The sequence below is a fragment of the Sciurus carolinensis genome, chromosome 9 (genome assembly GCF_902686445.1).
Source record: "Sciurus carolinensis chromosome 9, mSciCar1.2, whole genome shotgun sequence".
Classification (NCBI taxonomy): domain Eukaryota; kingdom Metazoa; phylum Chordata; class Mammalia; order Rodentia; family Sciuridae; genus Sciurus; species Sciurus carolinensis.
Window position 1 is genome coordinate 95151342 of NC_062221.1, and position 12922 is coordinate 95164263.

The 12922-nt window shown below is 36.7% G+C and overlaps 1 pseudogene; it reads right to left on the reverse strand.

The window, feature by feature from the left end:
* Positions 1-9786: 9786 nt before the first annotated feature.
* Positions 9787-10715, reverse strand: LOC124993812 (olfactory receptor 5K3-like; annotated as a pseudogene).
* Between the last annotated feature and the right edge of the window lie 2207 nt (positions 10716-12922).

Genomic DNA, 12922 nt, shown 5'->3' on the forward strand with positions numbered 1-12922 from the left:
GGCTCTTTGAACCCCTTTCTGGTGAAAGTCGAATTAATATGGTTTATGAAAGATAATTAGCTTTTGAGAGGAAACTGGGAGGCCTGATAGCTTGAGTTAGGGTAATCAACTTTTCACTCTGTGCCTTGAGTGCCCATGTCCTACAACACACTCACTGGAAATTTGAATTTTTTTATTTGTCCTGTATAGATATTTCTGAGATTGTCCGCCTGTCTTTTCTCTTCATGTCACATGTCTTTTACCTTTCTTACCCTGCTGTGTTCTCTTCTTCATTCCACTAATCCCTCTGTAATATTATGCTTTCATTTGTGAGTACATGAGTAATTAATTGGTCACTACTTCCCCACCCCACAGCTGGTGCCTGGGTTTAGGGGGAAGGATTTCTTGGATATGTCTAATCCTGTTTTTCCAACACTATGAATTGTTTGTCATTTTTAGTACTCAATGTTTGTCGAATGAATTTAAAAAGAGATACTTCCCTGCTCAAGAGTTCTTAACAGAACCTCATTATTTCTCAAACCAGATCCATGTACCTAATTTGGAATTCTAGATATTCCCCAGGCTGCATCTTGTCACTTTGCTGTCTCCAGTGCACCAGAGGGAAGATGACCATGTGCATCACTTCTGTTTCTTGTGCACCTGCTTTAAGCTGTTTCCCACACCCAAAATAACTTCTCCCTCTTTTTCCATTTCAGTCCTGCTCATATTTAAGGTCAGATAGAAACACCTTTTATGTGAGAACATCCCTTCATTTCCTAAGTTGTTGTTTCTATATCTCAGTATTTACTTTATCAGGTGTGACTTATATGTCCCTGGATTGTTCTGTATCTATGTTCTAAACAACCTTAAGATAGGTATCACTTCATAGTTCTTGGCTCTTTAAAGCCAGCTGAGCTAAATTCCTAACACAAATTATTTCAATATTCATATTTTAAATACATTTTCCCAGTGGATTTGTGATTTCAGATAAACTTCTGAGGATAAGAGTTCTATGAACAGCAAAGAGCATGAGAATATAAAGTAAGGAAGAAAAACTCAGGACCAATGTATAGATATCAGAAAGTGTAGGAAATAATCAGATATTGTATAGTAACGTAGTTTGGCTGAAACTTACAACATGGTATAAGGGAAAATTTACAAATGACATAAAGGAAATGAGAGTTTAATTGGAAAATTCTCTGGTAGATTCCTTCCTGTTTATTCATTGTGCCTTTGCCATTTCACTGAAACTTTTCTCTGGTAGTTAACATCCAACTCTAAATGTCATTTGAATGAACATGTAAGAAACTTCTCCAGCAGGGCTGCAAATTAGTGCAGCCATTCTGGAAAACAGTGTGGAGATTCCTTAGAAAACTTGAAATGGAACCACCATTTGATCCAGCTATCCCACTCCTTGGCCTATACCCAAAGGACTTAAAATGAGCATACTACAGAGATACAGCCACAACAATGTTCATAGCTGGTGAATTCACGATAGCCAGATTGTGGAACCAACCTAGATGCCCTTCAATGGATGAATGGATAAAGAAACTGTGATATATATATATATATATATATATATATATATATATATATAAATATACAAAGAATATTTGGCAATGTGTCTTCTGCTGAAGTCACTAGCAGATACAGGACAGTTGAATCTCTAGATGAGCTAGATAACAGAACAGGTCGAGTTTCTTTTTTCTTTTTTTTTAATTCATTTTTATTGTAAGCAAATGGGATACATCTTGTTTCTTATATATATATATGTATATATATACATTTATATATATATATATAAATAATGGAATATTACTCAGCCATAAAAAATAATGAAATTATGGGATTTGCAGGCAAATGGATGAAATTGGATAATATCATGCTAAGTGTGATAAGTCAATCTGAAAATACTAAAGGATGAATGATATCGCTGATAAGCAGATGATGACACATAATGGGGGGTGGGAGGGAGGCAAGAATGGAGGAAAGAGGGACTGTATAGAGAGATAAGAGGGGTGGGAGGTGTGGGGTGGAAGAAAAAAAATAACAGAATGACTCAAAAACTATTACCTTAGGTAAATGTATGATTACAAAAACGGTATGCCTCTACTTCATGTACTAATGGAGAAACAAGATGTATCCCATTTGTTTACAATAAAAATGAATTAAAAAAAAAAAAAGATGATGATAAGAGAAATGTGTCACTCACAGAAAGACATACACCGCATGATTTCCATGTATATGAGTAAAATAATCATCTTTGTACATTTATATCAGTAAAATCATTTGAAATTTATTTAAATATTGCCTATTCTACATATTTGATATGTAGGGTTCATGTGGTTTGTTGGAGGTGATCTTTGGAGCTATTGGCTAAAGAGTTTTTTTTTTTTTTTTGTTATTCTCAGCTGAATTCTTTTTTTTTTTTATTGTAAACAAATGGGATACATGTTGTTTCTCTGTCTGTACATGGCGTAAAGGCATACCATTTGTGTAATCATAAATTTACATAGGGTAATGTTGTTTGATTCATTCTCCCATTTTTTTTCCCTTCCCCCCCACCCCTCCCACCCCTTCCCCTCCCTCTATATAGTCCTTCCTTCCTCCATTCCTGCCCCCCTCCCTAAACCCAACTCCAACCCCAACACTAACCCTTCCCACCCCCCATTATGTTTCATCATCCACTTATTAGCGATATCATTTGTCCTTTGGTTTTTTGAGATTGGCTTATCTCACTTAGCATGATATTCTCCAGTTTCATCCATTTGCCTGCAAATTATTGGCTAATGAGTTTTAGGGAGGGAGTTTCTACATCCATCTCAGAGTGAGACACCCAGTAATCATCCACCCTTCCACACAATCAGGATGTTGATCATGGATCTTGTACTCTTCATATGCTGTTCATGTGCTTGATCATGTGCTCTCTGGCCTATCAGAGACTTCATATGTGGAATTGTTGCATTCAAGGTTTCCCCTCTGTCTGCCTATCTTATGTATGGCTCCTGCTCTCAGGATTATTAACTGTAGTTAAAACATTGTACAGAACGTCTCTGGCACTTAATCATTATGCATGTCTTTAAATTCTTCCTCACTGAAGAGTAACTCCTGATTTCCTCTCCCTCCTGCCACTGGAAACCACATTCTACTCTCTGCTTCTATGAATCTGATTATTTTACTCATATACATGGAAATCTTGCAGTGTATGTCTTTCTGTGAGTGACACATTTCTATTATCATCATGTCCTAAAAGTTGATCCTTGTCACACGTGGCAGGATTTCCTCTTCTTTGAAAGCTGAATAATGGTTAATGATGTTTTGTGTGTGTAGGTGTGTGTGTGATGATAGTGATATATATCACAAATCCTTTATCCAACATGTCTTGACAGACACATGTGTTTGGTATACCTTGGGTACCATGCATTATTCTGCAATGAACGTGGGTGTGCAGATTTCCTCATCACATTGTTACCACTACCTCTGAATATACATCCAGAAACAGGATAACTGGGTCATATGGTAGTTCTGTATTAATCTTTTGTCTTCTACAATGGTTGCACCAATTTACATTACCACCAACAGTGTACAGGACTTCCCTTTGTATCTCATTCTTGTCAACACACTTTGCCTTATTTCTTAAAATCATAGTCTTTCTAACAGGTATGTTAACTCTCATTGTGGTTTTGATTTGCACGTTACTGAAGATTACAGAAATTGAAAATGTTTTCATATACATTTTAGCTATTTGTATGTTTTTTTTGAAAAAAAAAGTCTATTCTTTGATTATTTACCCATTTTGTGATTGGTTCATTTGTGGTTTTCCTTTCCTCTCCTTTTTTTAAAAAAGTTCTTTATTACTACATTTCATAAATTCTTCTATTCTATGAATATTCACCAGTTGTTGATTATATGATTTGTAAATATTTTCTCCCAATGCAAAGCTTTTTTTTCATTATTTTCCCTTTTCTCTGCAGAAGTTTACCTTAACATAGTTCCATCATTAATTTTTCTTTTTATTGACTGTGCTTATGGTGTCATATTAAAAAATATTCAATAATACCAGTGTTAAGGGATTACTCTGTATCTTTTACTTTAGGAGTTTAAGACTTATAGGTCTTATATTTAATTATTTAATTTATTTGATTTTTATGTAAGATGTTAAACAGGGGTGCATTTCATCCTTTTGCCTATGAATATCCAGTTTTCTTGGTACCATTAATTGAAGAAGAATTACAAATGTCCAACAGTATATGACTAGATGTCAGCATTATTATCCATAAGGAAATATATTTTATATGTGTGTATATCTTGTACATACATACACATAATCTATGAGTGGATATGAATTATATGTAGTAGATGTAATTTAGTTTAGAGATATTCAGAGTTTGGTTTAAACAAATTCAGTTCAAAGATCTCAATTGACTTTTTCAAAATGTTTTATTAGTGCACTATAATCATACATAATAGTGGTGTTCATTTTTGCATTATCATACTTCCAAGGAATATAGTTTGCTCCATTTTAGTCCCCAGGGCTTCCTCTTTTCCTCCACTTCCCACTCATCAGAATTTCCTTTCCATTTTTTAGTGGTTTTCCTTCCATTTATTTATCCATTATTTTAATTGGGTGTTTCATAGGTATTCATAAAGGTGTAATTCTACCATTCCTATCTTTTCCCATTCCTTCTCCTTCCCCTTCAATCTCCTTTCTCTGCTCCAATGATCTTCTACTTTCATGGGGATTTCCCTCTCACTTTTTCCCCTTATTTTGGTGTAGCTTCCACATATGAGAGAAACATTTGGCACTTGACTTCCTAAGTGTGACTCGCATCTCCAAAGTTTTCCAAATTGCTCCCTAAAGCCATGTCCCAAATGCTCTGAACCTCTATGGTTAGTCATAGAGGTTCAGAGCAATACCCTCACTTCTTGGTAACAATTTCTGTTAATCAGCTATATATTAACATGACAATAGTACCTGAAAAGAATCAGTTGAAGGAAGACATGTTCATTTTGAGATGACAGTTTCAGAGATTTGGCCCAGGTTCAGTGGGCTCCTTTGCTCTGGGCCTGAGGTCAGTGATAATGGCAGAAGGATTCCAGGACACATCCCCAGTGATTTACCTCTTCCAGTCATGGTCCCCTACAGTTAATACCTAGGTAGTCTATTCACAGCCTTCGGATGGACAGGTTAGGTTTAGGTTTCATTTTCCAATCATTTGAAATTTTAATGTTCTTCTATTAACAGAAACTTTTTCAGTACATCTCATATTCAACCCATAACAAAGCACTTTGAAAATGTGGTCAGAATCTGGGCATATACTAGGAACTGGAGGATTTCTAATGGTTAGAAACCACTGTTACAGTAAGTATTTTAAATACTTGACTCCAACTGACTTTAATGTTCTAACCTCATACTTTAATGGTATTTTTTGAATGACACTAATAAAATAAAGACTGAAAGTGCATCTTATTAGAAACAAAATATACTATCACTAATCATCTTCAAATATTATTGCACTCTAATTTCCATAAATTGACAAACATTCATGAAGTAATCTGCAGACTAGAATTAACAGAAAAATAACATCGTTCAGCAGCTATGACTGGGATCAAGTTGTTTATTAGATATGAAGTTTATGAACATCATACTAACATATTTTGCTTTCTCCAAGCTGGTGGAACCACCAATAATGTGGGGGAAGTTGCAGATATTTGTAAGAGCCAAGAATCTTGCAGCCTGCAGTGTCAACCTGAACATCTCCCTGTGCTTGTGACCTGATTTGGTGATCTGCTGAGTGTCATAATTTCATTTACTAGTTTTGTGAAATGGATCAATGAGGATCACCTCAAAGAATTTTGTATGTGGAATCTTCACCAACCCAGTTAGAATTCAAGAGTCTCAAAGATCCATACTTATGTCCAGCTCATTCCTCAGCAACAGACAGAAGAATTCCAGCAAACTAGATGCTTAGCTCCATAATGAACAGGATTGCCAAATGTTGTACCCTTAGGATTTGGGTGTTTGAGGTCACCATGGCTCAGACATAAACTTATGACTCAGCATAAGCTTGCTCGGTATCATATCTCAGTAAGTGAACTCTATCAAAATGGGTGGGAGAGGTCTGGGGATGTACCTCAGTTGGTAGAGTGCTTGCCTCACAAGCACAAGGCCCTGAGTTCAATCCCTAGTTCTGCAAAAACAAAATAGAAAATGGGTGTGAGAGCTCTGTGGGACACAGAAAACTGGTGGTACTGCCTTCAGTGACCAACAAAAGAAAGCTCGTCATATCAGGTTGCTTATTCCTCCATAACTCTCTGGTGTACTTCTAGGCCCCCTTCTTCATTTATCTGATGGCTGCTGCCAGAACAAATGGAAAGAGTGTGTCTACCCAATCCAGTTATTTATTTATGTTCTTGTAGAGCTCTTTAAATACAAAGGAAACACATTTTCCAGAAATCTCCAAAAAAATTCATCATTTTGTATTGCTCACTTTAAATAAGTTGCATATTCATTCATCAGCAGATGTCTAGGAATCAGCGTTCATAAAGATTAGGGATGGGTCATGCAGAAATACATAACAAAAACCACAGCATTAGCAGTAATGGGAAGGGACAACGAGAATGTTATTCTGGCAACCAACAATGTTCACTGACATAGTGCGTGCACTCCCCATTCAATTCAGAGTTTATGGAACTTTCTTATTTCTATATTTATTTATACTCTTAAAACATATTTAAGTCCCTAAAGTGTTATATTTAAGCAGGTTGGTATTTATCAGTATTTAGCATATTAAAGATTAAAACTAAATGGTCAAGAATGCTTTAGTCATTCAAAAATGAAAATAATAAACCCATTATTCATTAATCAACATAATTCCATTGAAAGCATTTTGAAGTAAATGATTACTGAATGTTCAATTATCTCAGGCACTGCTTGTGCACTTGTAATGGGAAATAATATGTGATATGATGGATGCAGAGAAGACTAGAATTTTATTTTGTTTTATAATAGCAGCAATTTATAATATATTTTTCTTTAAAATGTTCATATCTGTGTCCCCCTGTCTCTTCTCAGTCTATGTTCAAGTTGTGCTGTCATGACCTTGTATGTGAATTATTGAAGTCAGTCTCTTTCCAACCAATTGCCTGGAAAATTTACTGGAAGATACAACCATATTACTGTGCTGCCAGGGAGACAGGTGTCTGATGCCTCTTCGTAAATTCAGGTTTCTTCAGGTGCCATTTAAGGTTATCAGTGCTCTGTTCCTCTTTCATCTTTATTTCCCAAACTCACCAAGAACTCTGTCCAGCTATTTGCACTCTGAGTGTTCTGTTCCATTGTCCACCCCTGGCCCCCAAAAGCTCATGACCACCTCAGAATGTAAAATACATTAAGTCCATTTCTAAGAATCATCATAGCCTGAACAGTTCCATGACTACCCCAAATTTCAAGTCCAAAGTCTCCTGTAAAACTTAAGGCAAACACTCAATGTCAGCCCCTGTTACATACACCCTATATATAAAGGCATATAGTAATTATTTCCATTTCACAAGGGAGAAATGAGGGAGTAGAAAGAATTGAAGGAATGAATGCAAGACTTAAACCAGGCCAGGCAAATTAGTACTGTAGTTCCATGTCTGGCACCTAGAGCTCATGCCATCCTGTTGTTCTCTCCAAAGGGCTTGTGTAGCTCTGCCCCTGGGGCTTTGCTGGTTGTAGCTCACATGGCCTCTCTGTTGGCTTGTCTATACTGGATTCCTATGGCTTCCCTGGGCAGACATTCCATAGTACTGGCATCACTTAATCTTGGGTGTCTCCACTGCAGTTTCGGCTTCCTCCTCACATCTCCATTCTTCACCCTTTCAGGGGCAGACCACAGGAACTCTGACCCTGCTGCAATTTGCCTGACCTCCAAGACCTTCCTTTGAACTCTTGATGGAAGTCTCCATGAACCCTAACCCCAGCATACCACAATCCTGCAAAATCAGCACCATGTGGATGCTACCAAGTTCTGCCACCATTTTGGGCCATACCCAAGACACCAGGCACTCTGGAGCACCTGTCTGTGAGAACCTGGGTGGTTGAACAGGATGAGAAAACTTCCTGGACTGCACTGTGCAAGCATGGTGCTCTCCTGATCTCTTCTCAAAGGAATTTTTATTCCCTGGAGATTGAAATGAGTGTGGTCTTGCCAATTCTTCAGATACCCTTAGACCATCTTTCCCATTTTCTCTGGGCAAAGTCTTCAGCATTTCATAAGTGGTAGTAATGTCTTTAATAATTGGCATTTCCTTAGCTCCAGTTTTACTATCACCTTTCATGTCCAAGTTTTTCAAATCTTTCTGCTCCTAAATATCACAATAAACTTGGCTAAGAGCCACCATTAATACCCATGCCACCACCTGAATACTATGCTGCCTAGAATTTTTTTCTGCCAAATTAAAAGTTTGTTGCTTTTAAAATCAGCCTCACAGAAAGTCTCAGGACATGGGCAACATGCAGAAAACTTCTCAGCCAGAACATACCATGAATGGCTTCTAGTTCAATTTCCAGTAAAGTCCTTCTTCTCCAAAACCTCATGAGCCCTATCTTTACTTTGCACAGTCCTATTGGCATTCTGGTCTTATGAGCTTCCATAGGATCCCCCATCTGCTTACAGAAATCTAAGGATTTCTCAACTTGCATCATTAAACTTTTCAAAATTCCTCCCATGAATTCTAAATAGCTCCAAAAGCTTCTGAACCACACAATCAGGTTAGTCACAGATATGATCCCACACTTGGTACAAAGTTCTGTTCAGTCATGTTTTTTGGTTGCCGTGACTAAAAGACCCGAGAAGAACCATTTTAATGAGGAAAAATTTACTTTGGGGGCACATGGCTTCAGAGTTCTCAGTCCATTGAAGGCTGACTTCTTTCCTCGGAATTTGAAGTGATGCAGAATCTTACAAGGAAAGAGTGTGGTGGGGGAGAGCAACTCAGGACATTACCAGGAAGCAGAGGAGAGAGAGAGAGAGAGAGAGAGAGAGAGAGAGAGAGAGAGAGAGAGAGAGAGAGAGAGAATCTATAAGCTAGATACAAAAATATATACCCCAAAGGTGTGCTCCCAATGACCGACCTCCTCCAGGAACACCCGAGCCACCTATAGTTACAACCCTGATAATCCCTATTAGGAGATTAATTCACTAATTAGTTAAGACTCTCCTGACCCAATCATTCCACCTCTAAAACTTTTTGCATTTTCTCACAAATAAGCTTTTGGAGGACACCTCACATCTAAAACATCACAAATTCTTGATTGGAGAATAAACATTCCTTATGAACACATATTGAAATAAGATATCTTGAAAGAACTAAAGTCCAGTTGAAAATAAAATTCAAACAAATAGTTAACTTCACATAGATGATCTTTCTCAAGGAAAAATTAATACTTGAGAGCTTGGAAATTGTAAAATTACACTTTGGGATGTGAGAAAGTAGCCAACAGAATTAAATGGGGTTTATTTTTTACAATACTGACTTTTCCCATTAGCATTTATTGGTTTTGGTGAACAGTGTGACTAATTATACACTGACACTCATGAATATTATTTAGTTTACTCCTGATGGATCTCACAGCGATTGATCTTGAAATATACTTTTGCTTGATTTCTCCCCTTTGAAACAAATTTGACTCAAAAACTATAAATATTTAAATATTTTGGTTGTGACATGGCTATTTTCCACTTTCTCATACTTGTAAGTTTAGAAAAAATATTGTCAAGTTGAAATCAGTCTTTCCAGGGAGATGATATTTGTTATAGAAAATTAAGAGTACCTCTTCAAAATTCTTTTCATAACATTTGTTACTTCCTTGTTTCTTAGGCTATAGATAAAAGGGTTTAATAAAGGAACTACTAGAATATAAAAAATAGCAGCAGTTACATCTTTATCCCCTTTACTAACCAAACTTGAACGAGCATAAAGGAAGAGAAGAGAACCATAGAATATTGATACAGAGAGAAAGTGGGATGCACAAGTAGATAGAGCTTTGCCCCTTCCCGTTTTAGATTTCATTGTGAATATAGTCAAAAGGATATAGAAATAAGAGATTAACACTATGGTAATGGTAAAGATTAGAATTGACCTTGCCGTGTTAAACATCATCAATTCATTGATATAAGGGTCAACGCAGGAGAGTCTATATAATGGAATGATATCACAATAGAACTGATTGATTTGATGAGATCCACAGAAAACCAACCTTAACAAAAGTCCTACTTCAACCACGGGATGCAGGTTTCCAACTACATAGGCTCCTGTGATCATCTGAATGCAGAGTTCCATTGACATCAGGGTGTGGTACTGCAGTGGTCTACAAATGGCCACATAGCGGTCATAGGCCATTGCTGCCAGAAGAAAGCAGTCTGCAGTTTCAGCAAGACAGAGAAAATAAAATTGTGCCATGCACTCATATAGGGAAATCCTTCTGTCTTCAGAATAGAAGTTCTCTAACATCTTGGGAGTGACAGCACAGGAACAGCAGGAGTCCATGAGAGCCAGGTTGCCCAGGAAGATGTACATTGGTGTGTGAAGACGGTGCTCCATGTAAATCAAGGCCACCAAACCTAGATTCCCCACCATGGTGATCAATAGATGGAATACAACATCAGAAGCAGAAGGGTCTTCAGGTCTTGGTGATTTGTAAATCCCAGGAATAAAATTTCTCTTTTTAGGGAGTGATTTGACTTAGTCATTCTGGTCTTGTCTGCTGATACACAAATGTAAAGAAATTGAATTGATATTACAAACAAAACATATCAAATTTATCCCTCCAGTACTGTAGGTACCAAAAGGTAGCATCTTATCTTCAAATCAGCAACTTACACTCTTTCCTTAAATGTGGCATACTTATAACATGTCCACTTTTACCGTGGATTGTTCACACGGAGTTTGTCATGAAATGGCTATGTTAATTTGTTGTGAAGTTTTTTGTGCATGAATTTTCCAATATCTGAGTACAGATGCATTGTCAGTAAAATTAAATTTGCATTTCCCAAGTTAAAGCACATTTTCTGATGCTAACTTTCTTCCAGAAATTTAAAATAAAGTTGTGTCCCAGGGGATTGATGCATTGTTTAAAATTAAAATGCTCTTTTGACCACTTAAACGGGTAATTGTCTAATTTTTTTTAGAACTGCAGAATCATCATGAGTTTTATTAATGTTTTCTTTACCTAATTATCATTTCCCAGTTAATGTTACCTGGATGTATTTTCTATAAAACTCTATTTATCCTTTAAGACAGGAAAGAATATAAATTACCTTTAATTTTTTACTAAGTTAAAAATCTGTTTTATAAGTTCTTTTTTTCTTGTCTTTTTTTTTTTTTTTTTAGGCTTTTCCTGAAGCATTTTATCAAGACACTAAGAGTTAGGGAAGTTTAGCTAACAGCCCTTTTCAAAAATACTGAGTTCAGCTTGCACATGCCAGAAGAATTCCCTGACTTCAAGAACTGAAATTCTGAAGACTTCTCTCTTATTTTTAAATAATTTATTTTTATTGTAAACAAATGTGATACATGTTGTTTCTGTTTGTACATGGAGTAACAGCATACCATTTTCATATTCATACATTTACATAGAGTAATATTGTTGGATTCACTCCGTTATTTTTTTCCTTCCTCCCAACCCCTCCCAATTCTCTTATCTCTCTATATAGTCCCTCCTTCCTCCATTCTTGTCCCCCTCCAACCCCCCATTACGTGTCATCATCCGCTTATCAGTGAGATCATTCATCTTTTGGATTTTTGAGATTGTCTTACCTCATTTAGCATGATATTCTCCAATTTCATCCATTTGCCTGCAAATGCCATAATTTTATTATTCTTTGTGACGGAGTAATATTCCATTGTATATATATACCAAGTTTCTTTATCCATTCAACAATTGAAGGACATCTATGTTGGTTCCATAGTCTGCCTATTGTGAATTGAGCAGCTATGAACATTGATGTGGCCGTATCTCTGTAGTATGCTAATTTTAAGTCCTTTGGGTACAGGCCGAGGAGTGGGATAGCTGGGTCAAATGGTAGGTCCATTCCAAGTTTTCTAAGGAATCTCCACACTGCTTTGCAGAGTGGCTGCACTAATTTGCAGTCCCACCAGCAATGTATGAGTGTACCTCTTTCCCCACATCCTTTCCAACACCTACTGTTGCTAATATTCTTGATAATAGCCATTCTAATTGGGGTGAGATGGAATCTTAGTGTAGTTTTCATTTGCATTTCTATTATTATTAAAGATGATGAACATTTTTTCATATGTTTGTTGATTGCTTGCAGATCTTCTTCAGTGAAGTGCCTGTTCATATCCTTAGCCCATTTGTTGATTGGGTTATTTGTATTCTTGGTGTAGAGTTTTTTTTAGTTCTTTATAGATTCTGGAAATTAGTGCTCTCTCTGAAGTATGAGTGGCAAAGATATTCTCCCACTCTGTAGGCACTCTCTTCACATTGCTGATAGTTTCCTTTCCTGAGAGAAAGCTATTTAGTTTCAATCTATCCCAGTTTTTGATTCTTGCTTTTATTTCTTGTGCTATGGGAGTCCTGTTAAGGAAGTCTGATCCTAAGCCAACAAGGTAAAGCTTTGTACCTACTTTTTCTTCTATACGATGCAGGGTGTCTGGTCTGATTTCAAGGTCCTTGATCCATTGTGAATTGATTTTTGTGCAGGGTGAGAGATAGGGGTTTAGTTTCATTCTGATGCATATGGATTTCCAGTTTTCCGGGCACCATTTGTTGAAGTGGCTATCTTTTGTCCATTGCATATTTTTGGCCCCTTTGTCTAGTATGAGAAAATTGTATTTTTTTGGGTTTGTGTCCATGTCCTCTATTCTGTACCATTGATCTACCTGTCTATTTTGGTGCCAATACCATGCTGTTTTTGTTACTATTGCTTTGTAGTAT